The sequence below is a fragment of the Apus apus genome, chromosome 4 (assembly GCF_020740795.1).
Source record: "Apus apus isolate bApuApu2 chromosome 4, bApuApu2.pri.cur, whole genome shotgun sequence".
NCBI classification, from domain to species: Eukaryota; Metazoa; Chordata; class Aves; order Apodiformes; family Apodidae; genus Apus; species Apus apus.
Window position 1 is genome coordinate 49,368,689 of NC_067285.1, and position 19,147 is coordinate 49,387,835.

General features: G+C 37.5%; 1 long non-coding RNA gene across 1 annotated transcript in view; it reads right to left on the reverse strand.

Annotated features, from left to right (window-relative positions):
• The window catches only part of LOC127384363 (uncharacterized), a 78,059-nt gene extending 68,122 nt beyond the window's left edge, over positions 1-9,937 (reverse strand). The window contains exons 1-2 of the long non-coding RNA XR_007889410.1: positions 9,840-9,937; positions 2,535-2,779 (exon numbers count right to left, since the gene is read on the reverse strand). This is a non-coding gene — a long non-coding RNA (uncharacterized LOC127384363). The remainder of the gene's footprint in view (positions 1-2,534; positions 2,780-9,839) is intronic.
• Positions 9,938-19,147: the final 9,210 nt, after the last annotated feature.

Below are 19,147 nucleotides of genomic sequence, written 5' to 3' on the forward strand. Positions count from 1 at the left end.
ATTTTGCCATGTATTGGAAGACAAGTCACTCCAAGCACCCTCTTATGGTGATTCAGGCAACTCATATTTCAAGACCTTTAAAGAATCCTGCATCTTTTCACTTCACAGACCCCCAGCTTCCTGGTGAATCCTGTCACTAAAACCAGGTGGAATGAAACAAGCCAGAGGGTAGACTTCAGACTAGACTTGCTTTTATTTCAAAAGTAGCTTAGAATTACAAACCTCTTTCCCGCTTCTTCCTCGCTAATTTAGAAGATGATAATTCTCCAGCTAGCATAAGTAATTCTTAGGACAACTTCTTTAGCAATTTAAAACTGTACATTTCAGTAAGCAAGCAGGGAGACAGGACTATGTTAGGCAACTTATCAGTTGGTATTTTCTGTGAAACTCAGTTCACTGAATGCTTCACAGGATTTGGAGCAAGTTTGAAGGTCAAAAGCAAGACACAAATAAAAATGAACCTGTGCTAATTTCTTATGAAATTAAAAATACTTTGCCCTGCTACAGTACTTTGTGTATATTCTGAACACAGAAGTCTTCCTAGATTGGAAGGGCGGAAAAAAAAACCCCAAACTAAACACAAAACCAACCAAAACCCAAAAGGCTCAGTCACAGAAGTTTGTTTCCTAACATAACCAGAGGAACATGAAATATATATATCTGTATTTGGTGATTCAGGAAAACTTAAAGAACATTCCTTTTTGCATTGTTTTATGTGTCTCCTTGTAGCTCCGATGGGAGCTAGAAATGCTACTATGGGTCAAACAAAATAATATTACATGCACATTTTTGAACTTATGAAAAGGATTTAATTCTGATGGACTTGGAAATTTTTCTTTAATTTATCCATTAGTTTCCTTATTAAATAAAAGCTAAGCACACTTTCACAGTCAAAAGTATATTTAATTAGAAAAAGCTTCCTGTAATTCTCTTTTGATGTCAGCAATGCAGACTGCTAAAGTGACTCTACCTGTTCTGACACCTTCCCCTCACACTTGCCTTTGACTAACACTTCTATGGCACATATAAGTAATCATCCACTTGGGAAAGTAGCATTAAGTATTATTTAATGTTATTCCTTCAATATGCCTTTATGTGATTTAGCAAGTGGCAAAAAGAAGGAAAAATAGCGTTATATACAATCAACTGACTTCCCACAAACCACTTACAGACCATCAGCAAGGGTGACCATGGTATTTTGACACTTTATCCACTAGCACACTAATCCCAGTCAGAAGCCCTGCGAAGCATGGCTTGAGAAGAAATGTTAACTGTGAGTAGACATATCACAAATGCCTATGAGAGTGAGCTACACTAATAAGTCCAGGGACAATAATTTCTTAAACTTTTAAATACTGCCCCTTTGTATTCTGCTGCTCTGGACAATCTGTCCATAGGTTAACTGGTTAACTCCACAGCAAGCACTCATCTCAACATAATATGTGAATCTCAGAATTAAATCATGTCCATGGTATTCATTCTTTAGAAAAAAAAATAACTACTTTGCCTGCAAAGTAAAGTACTGAACCATGCTGAAGAGTTGCATCAAATACAAGCAGTTTCTGGTGAGTTAAACACTGAGGCAGACATTTTCAAAGCCATGTAGGAACCATGGAAAACCTCTTCCCATTATCATTAATTGGCTATTAGGCATCCAGAGCCTATGTCAGCTTTGAAAGTTTCAGAGGTGATGAGGGACGTTTGTTCAAATTCCTATTTCATATTTGGAGGGTCTACCCTGCTATAGCTGAGTAAAAACAGATTTTGTGCTCACTTCAGTAGGATCAGTCTACTTCATGAGAGGGGACTAGCTAGGATTCATGTCTTCCTATTGTTCTCTGTACAACCTTTAGATAAAAGTGCAACCCTGGAGTACCGATGCCTAAGGTACTCAAAACAGGGAGATATACTGTGTTGCTCTGACCTCACCATATCCTGCAGAGAACCACTGGGTTAATCCAGGGTAAGTGAGAGTCTGACGTTTAGAGCAGGTCTGGTTTACAGCAGAATATTTGTCTCTCAATAGGGATGGGAAGAAGCGTCCAGAAGCATTATTTATAAATGAAGATAAGTGTTGGCTAACTTTCCTGCCTTATGCTTGTATCATCTAATTACTTTGGCATGGTGCTTCACTCTTTCATGTTCCAAGTCTGCTTTGTGCTCAAGCAATTAATATCATTCTCCTTCCTATCTCTTACATTTTCATTCCCCTCCCTTTAGATACACCATTAACAATCCTAAGTAAACTTAGTTTCAGGGGTTTATATATATGCTCGGTGTTACATAATTTCTGCTCCCTGTTTCCCACCAACACTACATTTTTTTTTTGGCCATAAGACAATGCAGTACAATGGGCACACTTTTACCGGGATGGCCCAGACTCCCATGTCAATCTCTGAGCACCCCAAAAATAGTAAGAGCTATGAATCCCACTGGCTGGTCTCGTAACTGGGGAGGCTGAAGTCTAGAACTACGAAATTTTTAAAACAACAGTAAAAACTGAGTGAGGCAAAAATACTAGACACAAAACTTACCTGGCTGTATTAGCTGTCTCTTTACAGAACAGGGTCTTTCCTCCAGTATTTAGTTCAGCAATCTTTAAACTTCCCAGATTGTTTAACATCCTAAGAGGAATGGCTTTCCCACCCTTCAGCTCTGGCTGTGGGATTCTTCCCATACCCATCTTGGTCACTCCCAGCACTGCACCACTCTTCAGCAGGGGCTTCAGGACCTATCTTCCTGTCTTCCCTCTGTCCTGGGGGTTTTGTCCAACAACTGCCTGCAGATGAGACAAGGCAAAGAGCCAGCTTTTCTAGGGAACACAACACAAGGTAAACCACAAAGAAATAAAATGGATGTCATTCTGAACAAACTGGGATGTTATTTCCAAAATTGTATTCTTTGGTATTCTCTAATAAAGGAATTTGCAAGAAATTTTTCTTACCAGCTCTGAAACAGAAAAAGACAGAGACAGCTCCAGGAGAAAATACACATCTGGTTGGAGCCATTACAAGGTTGCAGGTACCCTCACAAAGGGAAACCTTTGTGGTGGGGGAAGGTTAATGTTAGGACTAAAACGAGATATAAGAAAAGGCAGAAGATCATATTTAGCTTCCTAACATGCACAGGGCAAAATTTTGCCCTGCTTGATGCTAGAACATGCTTTTTGTGTGTATGCTGAGCCTCCACAGCAGGGTCCAGCTCTACCGCCAATCTGGCTTTTGCTGCTGGAGCAGGTGGACTGGAACGGTGTCACAGGGCAAAAGCAGCTTAGACCTCACTAGGGGGTCAGGGAGGAGCCTCAGCTTCATCCAGCCATGCATGAGGCCAAGCAGAGATGCTTTCAACTTGAGCAGTAGATATAATGGTTTTGCAGAGGAAGCCAATGTGTCCAAGTGTGAATTTATGCATGTCTAAGTGTTATCTTCTATAGCACATTAAGTTAAATGTTCAGGCTGCAACATGGTTTATGGCTTGTATGTGCTATTGAAAATGTTTATACATGATATAATTCTTCCAGTCTCAACATCTGCAAACCCCTGAAGCCTAACAGAATTTTTAAATGTTTCATCTGTTTGATCTTCTTAACACTAGCAAACAATTCTCTCAACCTCACTACCTGTCTCCACTTTTTTTTGAGTTAGCTGAATTTTAATACCCTAGTAAAGTTTCATAAATGCATCCTACGTAAATTTCCTAATCCTAAATTGAGGTAATGCCATATAATTCCTCACCCAAATTGTCTAATTACAGTGAATTAGAAAATGACAAATCTCTCTCTTCAAGAATAAAAAAAAAATCAGCAGGTAGCTGGCAGAATAGATGATGTTTAATTTTAAATATTTTCACAACACTGTTAATAAAATGATTTAGGAAAAAGATTAAAAAGATAATGTAAATCCTTTCTGAATCCATTTTTAAACAGGTCTTTAGCTCTTCTATACACAAATGTGTATCCAGCTCTACCATTAATTTGTTGAAACTAGATCAATATCAGGGGAATCCTTGATCTGTACAGTTATCAGTTAGATGATTAAAATCAGAAGGGTGAAAACACTTTGAAGATTTATTAGTAATTTATTCTCAGTTATTAATTTTCATTGCATAAAATTGAAAAACATGAAACAGCAAAGCATGCATACTGGCTCTGTAGTGGTCTTTGAACTAGTAAGTCTCTTATGAGTTTCAGGATGTATATTCTGGGTTATTTAATCATATACTACATGTATTCCTAAGAAAATACAGGCATAGTCTGTGAAGCATAGATTTGTGGTTAATATATATAGTTATATTTAGGATTTTATGAAAAAAACAGGTATGTTTTGAGTGTTTAATTACATTTTCTCTTCAAATTTACTATAAAAATGCCTTTGCCCTGGAATAAGAACACAGGAGCTGCTATCATTCCAGTTCATCCTTTTTTCTTCACTATTATCTATTGCATTGATGTAAATTAAATGTTAAACATCGGGCAAATCAGATCATCTTATGATGACACACAATAGACTACAGCTTAAGATGAAATAATGGAACCTCATCCTTGCTTACACGGATTAAAGAAAAGATTTCAAACTTATGCAGTCTACTTGTATTCAACCAAAGATGCTGCATATTGCCATTGTACTTTCATATGCAAAGGCACGCATGCCATGTCATTTTAGCTTCTTCAGTTAGGTGCAGTGATTACCCGAAAATTACTCTTTCTGTGAAGCTGAGTATAATTAAGTAATCCAAGTGGTTACTTGGAAACTTAAAGGACAGAAAAAAAATCTCTGGCTAGCTGACAGAGTGGAATGATAGGGGAAAAAAGAAAACACAGGTGGTAAAAAAGCATTTATATTGTTTATGGAGCACTTGAAACAGCGACAAGCTGCAAAAGAAAGTCTTAGCCTACTTTAGGCACTTAGACACATGAAAGACACACAGGGCATGAATATTACCAAAATCCCCGGTGTTTTAAGTTTTTGAGGGTGAAGAGTTGTTTAAAAAACAGCATGCAAATAAAAACAATGGAGATAGATATTACATCTACAGATGAAAAACTTCGGAAGGAGTTAAAAAAAATTTGTTTCAGAAATATTTTTCTGGACTTTATAAGAAACCAAAGAATCTGAAGGAGTCTGAGAAAAAAAAAACAACAAAACATTTCTTGAAGAATTAGAAACACTGAGAGCCCTGGGGTCTTTCTGTTACAAGGCCTTTCCAAAACCAAGGTCCTTTCCAGAAGAATGCTCAGAGGCAGTACTTGTGATCTGTCTTAGAAAAAAAGAAGCGTGTCAGAGCATTTTAGCGGCAAGCCACCAGCCTGTCACCACAAAGACTGAGTTTAGTCATTTAAATATCATAGAAAATTGCCAAAAATGAAGCTATGTAACCTAAAAACCACAGAAGACTACCTCCTTGAGGAAGAATTTCCAGAGCTCTATCACTCTAGATCTGCTTGTGAGCCTGATTTTGAAGGCTCATGTGAAGTATATTCGGTTCACTCACCTCAGGTTCTCAAACAAGATTACATTTGTTAATGTTATGCAAAATGAAAAAAAAGGAACAGAATCTTCTCTGAGTAACAGAAGTTCAGAGAACAAGTATTCTGCCTGGCAGCCTACAGTTTTTGTGTAGTTTTTCTATGGGTATAAAGGGTGAATAACTGAAGATTCAAATTGCACTGCAGGTGAAATCCCAAAAGTTGCTCTGCTCACTCACATAGACCTACAGGGATATGTTCTAGGAATCAAGCTTTCCACCACCATCTCATACATGTGGTATTTTTAGAATGTCCTGGTTTCAGTTAGGAGAGAAATCACAAAAAGATGGATTTTCTTATGTATATTTCTATGTATTTCTACTGCCATTGTACCTCAAAAGGAAACCATGGCAAAGAAACAAAGCACAGTAGGATAATAAACATCTGGACCATAACCTAGGGTGAGTTACCTCTTCCATTCAGATGAGTATTTAGGTAAATGTTACCTTAGTCAGAAGTGATCAAGATGCCTTGAAGCTAAATGCAAAAACCTGGCCCAGTGAACTATTATTACAAATAAGAAATAGAAGTTTTGGCTATTTGTCAGATAAAAATAATCATTTTCTAATGTCATGATGCTAAGCAAAGACAGAGTTGCAACTTCTACTTAAAGCTCTCTGATACAAATAATAAGTGGAATGACAGTCTCTGGCATTCACTAGCAAAAAACAACCCACATTTTGCTGCTAAGTTAATTAAATGTTTTTACCACACTATGGACAGCTTATTGTTCAGTGTGGTCAGACATTATGCCAAGCAAGCATCATCATAAACTATCCCTCTCTTCCCTAATTTGCTACAACCAAGTCTACAGCATTCTCCTTTTTATTCCTTTAATTACCATCCTGAAAGCCTGTTCACGATGCTCTGTTCTTCCTCGGGAGGAAGCTGGGGAAGATCCTGGCAGCATCAGCTGCCTCTGCCCCTAGTGCATGGCTGATCACTGGCTTGACCACTACAACTGCAGACCAAGCAAAAAGCAGAGCTTCCTCTCATGCTCATGTACTACACAGTGCAGCTCGTTCAGACATTTCCCATACGGACAGTAATTGAGCCAGCAAGTTCTCAACAAACAAATTCTTATGATAAATGAAATGTCATTGCTTTAAAGATAAATAATTTAATTTGATAAAATGTTTGCTTCAGAATTTACAAAATTTTCACTCCAATATACTTTTACCTTTCAAAACATAGTTTGATCATTTAAAAAAAAATGCTGGAGATGTGTCTCAAATTTGAATACAGTTACACTGCACTTCTTTCCAGTAATTCAGAATGCAAAGCAGCATTTCCAGTGATGTGTGCCATTATGATAACTTGGAATAGTCAGGAACTGAGTTCACGGCTGCTTTGCATTCCCAAAGTGACACAAAACAAATGGATGATTGTACTAGGGAATCCATCCTTTCTTAAGTTCTCCTTCCTTCTTTCACCAATGTTATATCAAGTAACTAATGCACTGAAAACAACCCAAAAACTTTTACTGAAGAAATGTCACACATAAAAGTTGTGATGTCGCTTCAGTGGAAAAATCTTCATAGTCATTTTTTTTCTTTCTTTGAACACTCTGTCTGATGATCCATAACAAATGCATTCAACCAGAAAGACTTGCTGAGTGCTCTGTAATGCACAGCAAACAACACTGTGGTGTCTCCGTCCAGAACACACCCTGCATGCACACACCCACACACAGTTTCAGCAATCGGGTCAGTAGGTATATGGCTGGCAGGACACTCCCTTTGGGTGCAAAAACCTAACAGAAGAAGGAAAGAGGAGGCTGTAGTTTGTTCGACTGTCTGCCCACAACATGCTTCAGTGCAAACCAACAAGCATACTGCTCCTCTCCTCTGCCTCCCATGTCCTCTGGGGCAGAGAGGTTCACACAGAGCATCACTTAGGGGGATGCTCTGTGTTTTGGCTGTCAAAACTGCCAATGGAAGTGCACACAAGTCCTACTCGAGCCATTAGCACATGTTACAGATATGTCCATAGAGCAGTTTTGTTGTTACTTTTTTCAGAGGGTTAATGCTCATATGGGTTCCTTGTTGGACCAAGGAGAAAACTTCACTATCTGATACATACATCTACTGACACAGAAGCTCAGCGAAGAGGGTATAGAGTTCTGAGCACTAGGAGAGAAAATGGGAGCAACAGTTTCCTGAGGACTGCTAAGCCAACACACTATTAAATGTACCGTCTAACATTGTTCTGTTCTTCCACTCTTGCAGCTACCACATGTGATGGACAAATTCCAAGTTAAACACTCTCACCATAGCATGCTCCAAGAGAGACGAGTGGGCCTCAGGCTTCACCAATACAATGCAGTTCTATTCTCTATTTATTTTTGTAGTTCAAAGACCTGGCAGTAGCCCATCTGATGCCTGCCATAAGGACTAGTGCACTCCTGATTACTGCCATGAGATTTCCAAGCCCACAGACTGCAAGTCCCAGCCTATGCCAGTCACCAAGATAGACTTCATACGAACAGAAGTGGGATTCTCTGAAAGAAAGAAAAAAGCCAGCTCCCGTTTCCACTTTGAACCCCCCCATGATAGGCTGCCAACTTGAGGACCTTGCTTTAATCACAGCAACCACATGAAAGGGTTTATTCTGTTTATCTTGGTTCATTTAGGAAACCAGTGATAAGTCTGCCATGAAAAATTCCATCTTCTCCTGGAAGCTGGCATGCTTGTCCCAAGATACAGACTTGGATTTAAGTGCAGTTATTTACAGTCACATCACAGAGTGCATGAGTTTGCTAATTCCACCAGATGACTTCTTTTCCCTAATAAGCAAGCTGTGAATACTCCAAAAATCCTCTCAAGTACAAAGGCATCTCTGAGTGGAAGTGGTGGGAAAAGGGCAGCAGGTCCTTTTAAAGCTGCAGCTCAAGGGTGCTGGCTGCATCCTTGATGTCTACACCCAGCCAGGCAGCAAGAGGTGCTGGAAGAAGAGTTGTGGCCCACACATAGGAGGGGACAAGATGTGTGATACCACCAACCTTTCTTTCTCCCACTGGGCTTTCTGAAGCAAACAGAACAAGTGCAATATTAAATAAAGATATGAGACTGGCATCCAACTACTAAAGATGAAGATGGGGTATTACTTTGCCATGGAACAGCAAAGACAGAGAAAAACAAAAATGTGGACTAATTGCAGATAAAAATCATATAACCCTCTTCTACATGAGCTAGCAGTGTTGTTATTTTTTGCTATGGAGCACTGTGCATAACCAAACCTGTACTCTTGTCCCTGTAAATCAGAGCAGTATATATACTTTTGAACTTTGCTAGCATCTACAGACTCCTTGTTGTACCCAGTGCTGTTTGGTGTAGCCAGATTCTGTAGTGCTGCTCATTAGCTTTCTGGGCTCACTGGGTACCTCATAGGGTTCAAGTGTCAATAAATGCAGTTTTCTCTCTGCCAGTAGGAAGTTTTAGATGATGTGGAATGGCCGACAGGTTGAATCCAATGGTAGTGGCTGTGGTGATGACAGAGTACATGCTGGAGATGCACAGGTTGCTAAAGGACTTTAGAAGCATATGGTAGCAGTCTGCTGCAACAAGTGAAAGACACATTTATGGACATACTTGATTCTTGGAAGCTGCATGAAGTCTTAACTTCTGGCAAAGACATAAATGGGAACAGAGAGTAAAACTCTTCTCATATTTGCAGAAAGATGCATAATTTTTAAATTCTGAAGGATCATTATCTTCATCACAACCATTTTTCCTCTTGAAATGTAGGTTATATTACTACATTTCTGATTCCTGAGCCCCTGGCACCCATAATTCAATTTTCCCATATAAAAAATTGCTGAGGTCTCTATGCTGATATCTCACCAAACACAGTATTTCATCTCTAACTGTATCCTGTTTAGTCTGGATTTGTTCATTTTCACAAGCAGTAGATTTGAAATACAGCCTTGCAGAATAATCTGTAATAAATACACAAAAAACGACAGGCCATAATTTCATAGTTTTCATGGGAGATGTAAGATATTTTGCAAAACTTTGCCATATGGTGTGATTGTGTCAATTTACCTCTCACGGTAAGACAGAGTTATTCGTATTGAGAGATATTAGGAGATGTTACTATAAATCTTGCAGTATCTTATGAATGTGCAATTACTCTTCACAAGTGCCCAGATGGGGATTGTATCTCATTATATCAAGTGCTATGAAAAAAACAAATGTCTGGCTGTAATTAATGGAGTTGGAAACTTCAAGAAGAACAGATCTGCTGATGAAAAAAACACAAACAGTCTGAGTTTCAGCTTAAATAACAACTCAGATGACTGGATGTTTATGCTAACCTTGTCCAAAGTATGTAGCCATGCTCAGAATGCAAAACTGGACTGAATCACAGGAGTGACCTTCCTTGCAAGGTTTCCACTATGTCCTCTTGTCTGTGCGTCTGTGAATAGGAAATATGTCCAAAAATTTTCACTTCTCATGCTGCAGTAACATTTAGATTTCTGACCTTTTTTAGAAACAGAAAGAACAGATAAACAGGGAAAAAAAAAAAAAAAAAAAAAGAGTGAAGCCATTTTACACAGCATTAAGTTTATAAAAAGGTCCCTTTTGGTGGAAGCTTAAATGAGTTCCTGTTTTAGGTGTGAACCAATTCACTCGAACACCTAGACGTGTTGTTTTCTCATATAGGCGTAACATGGTGTTGCCAAATTCCCAACTAAAAGCCTTAACCAAATTTTCCAGAACAAAACTTTCCCATTCCCTCTGGAACCTTAAAACACGTCAGGGAGTCATCAGTTCCTTTCATGTAGCACTGTTGCACTCTGCAAACTGACATCACCCCAGGATTATCCTGTTTAAGAACTGCCTGTGGCCAATCCACACACTTTGCAGTATTACAATTGCATTTTCCCCAATAACAGATTTCCCCAAAGAACCATCTTTGAATGATCTCAAGTGCGTGCCAGAGATTGCCAGCTATACAGGCTTGAGTTTTTCCCTGAAGTTTTCTGTAACATTATTAGTTGAACAGGCTCAGCTGAGTATGTATTTAGATATGCTTAAATTGACTTTTAATATTAGTCATGAACAGATCTTCAAACTTCTAAACATTTTTTCTCTTAGTGCCAACAAAGCTGAAGAAAACTGCATCTGAATACAATTATTCTCATTGTTCATTAAACATTTTGATTAAACACACTAAGTCTTGATCCATCTAAATATTTTCAAATGCTTTGAGATGCAAGTTTTCAGCCTTCTCTAAAAATTACATATTACATCTATTCCAAAGGAAGTACGGGACAAGTCAGATCAGATTTTTAAGGTTTAAATTGAAAAAAAGTTGAAATTTTCCTTTAAGAAAAATGACCTTTTATGAAAAGAAGGCTTACAATTCTACCAGTTTCTCTCTTATTCTTATAAGTGTTGAGAAGTAAATCCAAAAGCAATTCTTTTTCCTTTCTATTGGAAAAGGAGCAAAAAAACAGAGGTGGGGGTAAATTCCACTTACCTGCCTTTAATTTCAGCCTCAGCAGGGTCATTTGTCAGTCAGAACCAATGTCAGGATTGCACACTTAATAAATTAGTTTCTTCTATGGAATCCTTTGTAACTCTTCCTAACATGGAAGCTATAAAGTATGAAAATACACATTCATTTTTAGTTCAGTTTGTAGAAAAAGTGACCAGGAAAACCACTGCTCTGCCTCCCATTCCCTCCAGCTCCCAAAACCTGTCTTGACAATGCTTAATGACTCCAACCCTGCAAAACCAGTGTGCAAATGGATGCCACTTCTTGAACAGACTCATAAACACATGATGAACAAGCAGAGCTGTAATGGCTGTTTTTAGATGGAAGGCACCAGGTTGGTGTGTTTTGTTTTGGGTTTTTTTTGTGTTTTTTTTTTTTTTGGTGTGGTTTTGTTTTGGTTTTGTTTGTTTGTTTTTAATGATTTTTAACCACCCCTGCATCAATCTACTTCAACTTTCTCTACAATAAAAAACGAGTATGAAATGTCCAGCAACATGCCTGGGCTTTCTGCTAGACAAAGAGGAAAGGTCCTACTGGCTCCCTGGACCACCAGCTGCCACTTAGCAATGAGTTGGCTGACTATGGGAAACTGCAACATACATATTTATTCTCCTGACTTCCTAGTTTGCTCTGCTGACTTTTCCTTCAAGTTTCTTCCACTCAGTCTGTGCATAATCAACTTCTCTCTCTAAGTAGTGTTTGGGACATGGACCTCAGGGTTTGTTTTTTTTGCTAGAATTCTTGTCTACTTAGTCCCACTCACTCTAATTTTGTACTTGTTATTTCTGTCTAACACTATGCTCTTACTAGAGAATTGAAATGCTTGCAGTAATTGGCCCTAATAGTTGCCCTTGAAAGATTACTGCTGTTTTACGTTTGGGAATACAAACTCTGACAAGATATGCCAACACTTCATTTGTACTTGGACTATTTAGGAGGTGAGTTGACTTTGATCACCTCAGCACTTTAAAAAAAAAAAGCCAAATAAAAAAAACCCTAACAAAAATTATAGAACAAATTATATTAATTAATATGCTGAAATATTCTCTGCATTCTTGACCTCTCCGAGTCTCTTTTTTGATGTGTGCAACTCCAAACAGGATAAGAGGCATTTTGTGCTATTTATATGAAGTCTGTTCAGGAGAATCTCCCTACAGCTGGGAGAACATGACAGTGTACACTTAACAAGAAATACATAATACTGAAATGCTGCTCTGAATTTTCATGGGTAGGGAGTTAACAAGATGGAGCTCTGCCTACAGATTAACTAAGAAAGTATTACCTGGATCTAATGATATGCTCTTGCTTTCACTAAAATAGTATAATGTAAACCAGAGTAAAATTCTGGCTGTATACCCACAAAATATAATTTTTTCCACCAGAAAGTAGAATAGTTTAATATGTTGATTTCTACATCCTGCTGCAGTTCTCTCATAAAATCAGCCTGGAGTTTGCAGGGTTCAGCTATTGTATTTAAAAGGCCTTAGTGTCTAGATTGTAAATTTGACCATTTCTCCCTCTCTCCAGCCCTTAACAACCATATTGCAACAGAAAGAACCAAACTATGCTTGTTAGCATACTTACAAAATTTTCAATCTAAAAAAAAAGCACTTTTATAAGTTCTACTCATTTTTCTAACAAAACCAGCAGTATACACTTCAATCAGTTGACTGAGTCTTCTAAATCCAACAAAGCATTTAAATATTTATTTAATTTTCCAAATACATACTTAATCTTCCAAGTTGATGTCTTGACATCAACCGAAATACCCAAGAGCAGAAGTGGGTAGAAATAGTAATAATACCTGCCTAAAAATCCCAAACAAACAAACAAACCAAACCCCCAGAAAACATTCTAAGAAATTAATCCTAAATCTGTACCCCCAAAACCCCCTAAATGTATTTACTTTTTTCATAGTAATTAGAAACAAACAAAGTTCTGGCCTCCTGAATGTGTGCCAGGAAAGCTCCTGTCATCTGCCAGAAAGTGAACTTACAGCAGAGAAAAAGGTGGCTTCAATAAGCCCAAGAAGAGAGCAATAAAAGCAACAAAATTATTATGAACAGCCTGGTAGGTAGTAATTGCAGCCATAAAACTGTTGCTATTTACTCACTCGTTTCTTTATAGTTATCATAGCAAAAGAAATGGGAAAAGGATGATGAGATGGTTTTGAGAAGTTGTAATTGTTTGAGAAGCTCATCGAATTCAAGAGAGCTGTTAAGAATGAAAGCATGGAAGGGCTCACTGGGAAATGTGATATATGGGCAGTCTGCTCTGCTTTTTGAGGAAACTTGATAAAGACAACTTTATGTGCTGTGTGGGGGGGGGCGGAAAAAAAGTCAGTATAGCGTTTTCTGAGTGATGAATTTAGAAAAGCATCTTGAATGAATAAAACCATGGGTAACTATGGGAGAGTTATGTAATGGAACTCGATATTTCTACTAACTTCACACTTTAGACATGTCTTTGGTAAGTCCTGATAATTGCTCTGCGGCAAGGAATTTCACTGGGTCAGGGTAGAGAGTGTATCTTAAAATCTATGATGGAAAGATAACCATGAATTTTGTTTGATGCTGTGTTACAGAAACCGTAAAACTAAAGATCAGGATTGTAAATTTAAGTTTTGAAATCCAAACAAGGCCGAAGTGTAAAAATGTAAAAAATATTCTCTAATCTATGAAAATACATACTTGGAAGATGAAAAAACTCCACTGAATGTCTGAAAATTGAGTATTTTTTATGATGTGAAAGACACAGACTTAATAGGAATTTTACGCTCAAACTAATTACGATATTGCGGAGAAATTTTTCAAAATGAAAAATTCTTCATAGAATACAAATTGTGAAAGTTTACACTGAAACAATGAAAAGGTATAATTAAAAAAAATGAAATACCTTATTAAAATAAATATATTTATTGCTAAACCTAAAAATAAAATTTTAAAAGGAATTTATTTCATAAAATAAGAACATTTTTGTATAACTGAAACAAATTAAGACAAAAAAACAAGTTATTCAAATGTTATTGTATTGAAAAATGTTAAAATTAATACCTTCCTGTAATACCTTGTATTCTATGAGAGTCCTTGTTTAGATAAAAATTTGTTTTAGAATTTTGTTTCATCTGCACTGCAGTTTAATAAACATTACAGAAGGAATTTATTACAAAAAAGAACAGATAGAAATTTTAACACATTCTTATGATGGGTTATAGCAACAACTAGACATACAATTTGAAAATCAGGTGTCTTCAGAAGATTAAAAATTCTATACCTATGTTAACTTCTCAGAGCTAGGATTTTCAGAGACTAATTTTCACTATAAAATGGGTGTCTAACTTTCTGAGATGAGCTTGTGAAAATTACAAGTGTGTAAGCAAGGAACTGATGAAAGTTTTTATTTGAATAGTCTCAATGGAGATGAGCCAACCCATTCATACACATATTACAGCACAGTGTGTCAAATGTATTACGGTTAGATGTTTCAGCAGATTGCTGAACCTTTCACTTCTATAGCTCAGTTTCAAACAGTAAAAAGTAAATGAAGTTTCAAGGTTTAAAAAAATAAAATTAAAAAAGGAAAAATGCATACCTAACCATCTGATTAGATACAAATAACCCATACATTGTGACTGTCCTAATGCCACTTTAGAGTTCAATGCCACAATTGAAAAATGATTTAATGTTAGAACCACATCCATAGCTGGGAGTTCGCCACCCCATAGTAGAAGGGTGAGCTGTGCTTGAATGCTTTGCTACTAGGAGTAGAGACCAAGAGATCAAGGAATATGGTGCCTTCAAAGTCTACGTTGAAGAATTCTTTTAGTATTTTTCCTATGTTTTTGCTCAACATCAGTTAGATAGTGACAAGATAAATTATTCCTAATTACTTGAAGTAGGAATTAGTCTAGAAACCAAGCCAGTCTAGTTCAGTAATGACATTAATATCCAATAACTAGGTCACATTATCCCCAATTAGTGTAGAGACTATAGAGTTCCTTATGGAAAACAACTTTCTATATTATCACAGGGCATGAATAAAATCTGGGATCTACGTAGTTCAAAAACGGATTCAGTCAAGCAGAAAATTAACCAATGCACAGTCTAGCCACTAATCCAGTAATTCTAAAATTCCTGCAGTAGGTCAGGTATCTGTTTCAATCAAACCAGCAGGGAGAAAGAAATTCCAGAGTTGTCTCAAAGAGTGTTTGGAGAAAATAATTTCACTCAGCAGTGAAAGACTAGATACTTTCATCTTCTGCTCAGTGCTCAGCCAAGCAGCTAGGCAGGAAGGAGACCAGGGGCACTCTCTTGGCTATAATGATCCTTCAGGTAAGACTGGACTTGCTATGTGCACCTCCTATCCATTTGCTGGGTGTATCCTCCAGCCTATTTCCTAAACCTGCTATGGGAAGAGTCTTGTCAATTAGCAAGGGAGCTCCCTCTGGCAATGAATTCTGCATGTGGGCTAAGCAAATTTAAGAAAATCCAGATTGCAGAAGTCCTTATTATTTCAAATGTCTTCCAGCTATTTTCTGTCAATCACAGTACTTTAGTACACCGTGAAAGTACCATGTTGCTGAGAACCTCTGATGCTGCAAAATATTTTCAGATGATGAAGAGCAAGAATTTCTCTGAAAGGATGTACTCATACCCCCTGAGGAAAACTTGAAGCAAAGGCTACACCTGATCTGTCTAATCTGCACATAAAGGGTATTAAGGTCCCGATCTCACAAATTTCCAACACATGCCAAGCTACACACTACAGCCTCCAGGACTGTTTTGCTTTGCATGGCAACATGCAAATAATGAGAAGAAGGGAGAAAGCTAACATTTGTTTGTTCCCCATCTGCTGTTGTAAGTACCCAGAGTCCCACAGCTTAGATATAGCTAAGGATGACTTGTAATGAAGTTATGGGCAAGTATAGGTTCATCTAAGAAGCTGACAAAAGAATCTCATAAGCATGTCAGGTACCATACCCTTTAATTCCAGCTATGTATATAATAACAGAGAGAGAAGCTTAAAGATTTTTTCCAGTTTATCAAGATTGGATACTTTTTTTTCTCACATGAAGAGAAAGAAACTTAAAAAAAGAAAAAAAACCCCAACAAAGTCAGTCACCACTAAATGTAGACAAGATAGCACATTTACTTTCATTGGTTTACACAGTAGATAAGACACCAACTTCTCTCTCAGTGGGAAAGAATTGCTTGCTATTTACACTAAACTGTTTTTCAGGCTTAAGAAATCCTACTTTCCTTTTTTTTTAAAAAAAAAATACATAAATGTTATCTGATTTATGTATTTATTTTCAAGGCCTAGTCTAACTGTGTTGAAATGCCTTACTAAGATATACGCAATCAGACATTGGCATGCCTGTTTTGTACTTCTGGGAAATTCTGTGGTTATCCACTAGACAAATGTCAAGGTCCTTAAATCTTCACTGAGCTGCACACCCTGTGGTTTCATTGCAGAGGTCAAGATTTAAATACCCAGGGCAAATGTATTTTTAAGGTGGGATTGTATATTTATAAGTTTTTTCATTGTGGTTTACTTTTTTTTTTTTCAATCAACATTGTTAAGAGCTCTAGTAATGTGTAATTTATTAAAAAAATAGTCTTTTTCTTCAGTAATTTTTGAAAATGTGTTCTGTTCAGCAACTGTATGTTTTCTTCATAAAGGGGTTACAAGTCAAAATGACATGCATCAGCAACCTTCAGAAATAAAAATAAAGCTGTTTTCAAAACTGCTCCCCTCATACTAAAATGCAGTTTGAGAGAAGTGTAGTTTTCAATTTGCATGGTAGAGATGCAGTAACCAATTGGAACGCAGTTGCTGCCAGGAACATTTGGTGTCAATTACAGCAGGGCTGGAGAAAAAAATGTTAAATACATATATGTTTAATTTTTTGAAAGAAACTTGTGAAATCTCACGTTTTTCTTGGGTTTGTCAGAAGTGAGGACTTCCTGCATTTTCTGTTCTCTCAAAAGGCAGTTTGTCCCAGCAAAACGTCAAAATGTCTTTAAGTAATTGCCCCACTTGCATTCTCAGCAGACCAGAAAGTTGTACTACTTTCATGAGTAATAATGAGAATACTAGAATGTGATTATTAAACGCAGACAACTGAGAGACAGAAATTGTAAAAATGGAGGAAAATTTTCCACTTACTTAAATGGTTGCCACTATTATTCCTGGAACTGTCCCATGACTGCTGCTATTGGTGACCACGTACCTCAGGGTCCAGGTCTGTCTTTATGCCATGAGTTACTTACCCTGTGAGTAGTCCCACTGATTTCAATCCCCACCCTTCCAACTACCCTGTCCCAACATGGAACAGAATCAGGCCCTTATGATATAACAGAAAAGCTCTCACAGTGGGTAAGTAGAGGTGCTACAATTTTCTTAAAAATATTTTTAAGTTATAATAAAATATACATGGTCTGTAGTTTTCAGTTCATAAAGGAAACTAGTGATTTCTGGGTTGAAAAAATGTTCTTCAGTGAATAATGTCCTCACTTGTTGCATCACAGCTTAAACCCCACGGGTTTTCACATTTTTCAATCTCATAGAGAAATTCCTTTTACCATAAACTAAAGCTCCTGCCCACATTAGTTTTATTACATGCCTTTAAAATGTCATTTTAGGCTAAAAATGTGCTAAATTAATTTTAAGTATGTTCTACTGATCATAAAAAGAAAACTACATATAGACCTGCACAGACAATGTAGAATACAGAAATTGTGTCATGTTGGGAAAGAAAACAACCATAGCTGGTCATAGACTGCTGGTGAACCAGCAGTGAGTCAATCAGCCTGCTCTTGGTTCCTCCAAAGAAAGTCAGAGTTTTTCCTTTCACTCTCTCTGTCTTTGTGCCCCTGGCACACGGAGGCTGCACTGCTGTTTGTGCAGCCAAAACAATCACACTTGACTACTAAGCACGCTGGGTCTCCCATTATACAACTGGAAAGGTACCTCCTGGATTGAACTGGGGAATGAGAGTGTCACTGGGAATTCCTAGGGAAGCACAGGTTTCCTGGCAAATGATGAAGGTAAACGGGCCTGAAATTAGCAAACTCCAAGTAGACAACTCCTCAGTGAAAAACAAAAAACACCAAAATAAAACCCAAACCAAAACAAAAAAACCCCACCATCCACAACAACACAAAAGCAGCTTTCTTGGGCTGGCACAGTCCCTTGTGTAAGATTTGCAATCTTGTATCTCACCAGCGCTATAAAAGGAGGCAGAGAATGTGATCTCATTTCCACCACATGTGGAATGATTCCACTGGAGTCACTAAAACCCCTCTCTTGAGCCTCCAGAACAACAAGCTGCAATTACTTCAAAAACTGTTAGCCCCCAGATAGGGTGGTAGGACTTTGCCTTTTTTAGGGGCACATTTGCTAAAACATGCAAACCCATGTCCCACACATCAGACAGACTTCTACCTACTGGAGCAGGGCACTCGCTTTTGGAGTTGCTATAGATCCCTATTTCACTCCATTGAAATTTAGACCATTTCATTTTTAGATGCCTCATGAGTTGATTGCAAAGAACAAAGTTGCTTAAGTTTTTAGTTCTTGCTTGTAGACATAAGGTGCTCTAATGTTAATATGAACACATGAAAAGCTAATGAAAGTAACTTGTATGTTTTTCTTCCCTCACAGACAATACATTTAGGTCCCCTAGCAATGAGAATAACTTGACTTTATATGTGGTTTGTTTTATCATGTTTTTTTCAAGGTACATCTATTGAAAAATTCCCTATATTTTTCTTAGAAGAAAACACAATTTTCTGTTATTCTGCATTAGCTCTGATTATCAGGATTTCCACTGCTTCCAAAAGTGACTGCTGCTTTCATTTGGGAGGACAGCTGATGGGATACATTCTCTCTCAGTAAAATTAGCATTAAAATTAAAGTGGTGCTCCAGTCTGGTCTCTTACTGGCACAAATTAAGCACAACCAGTAAAACTGATAAAACCATCTCAAACTAAAGGCCAATAATACACCACAGTTTATTCACACTTAGTTATGCATGCATGTTTCTAGGAAAACTTCACCTATTTCTCTGCACAGGACACATTTATAGGTGTAATTAATATCCCTTTAATTTTCTTGTTC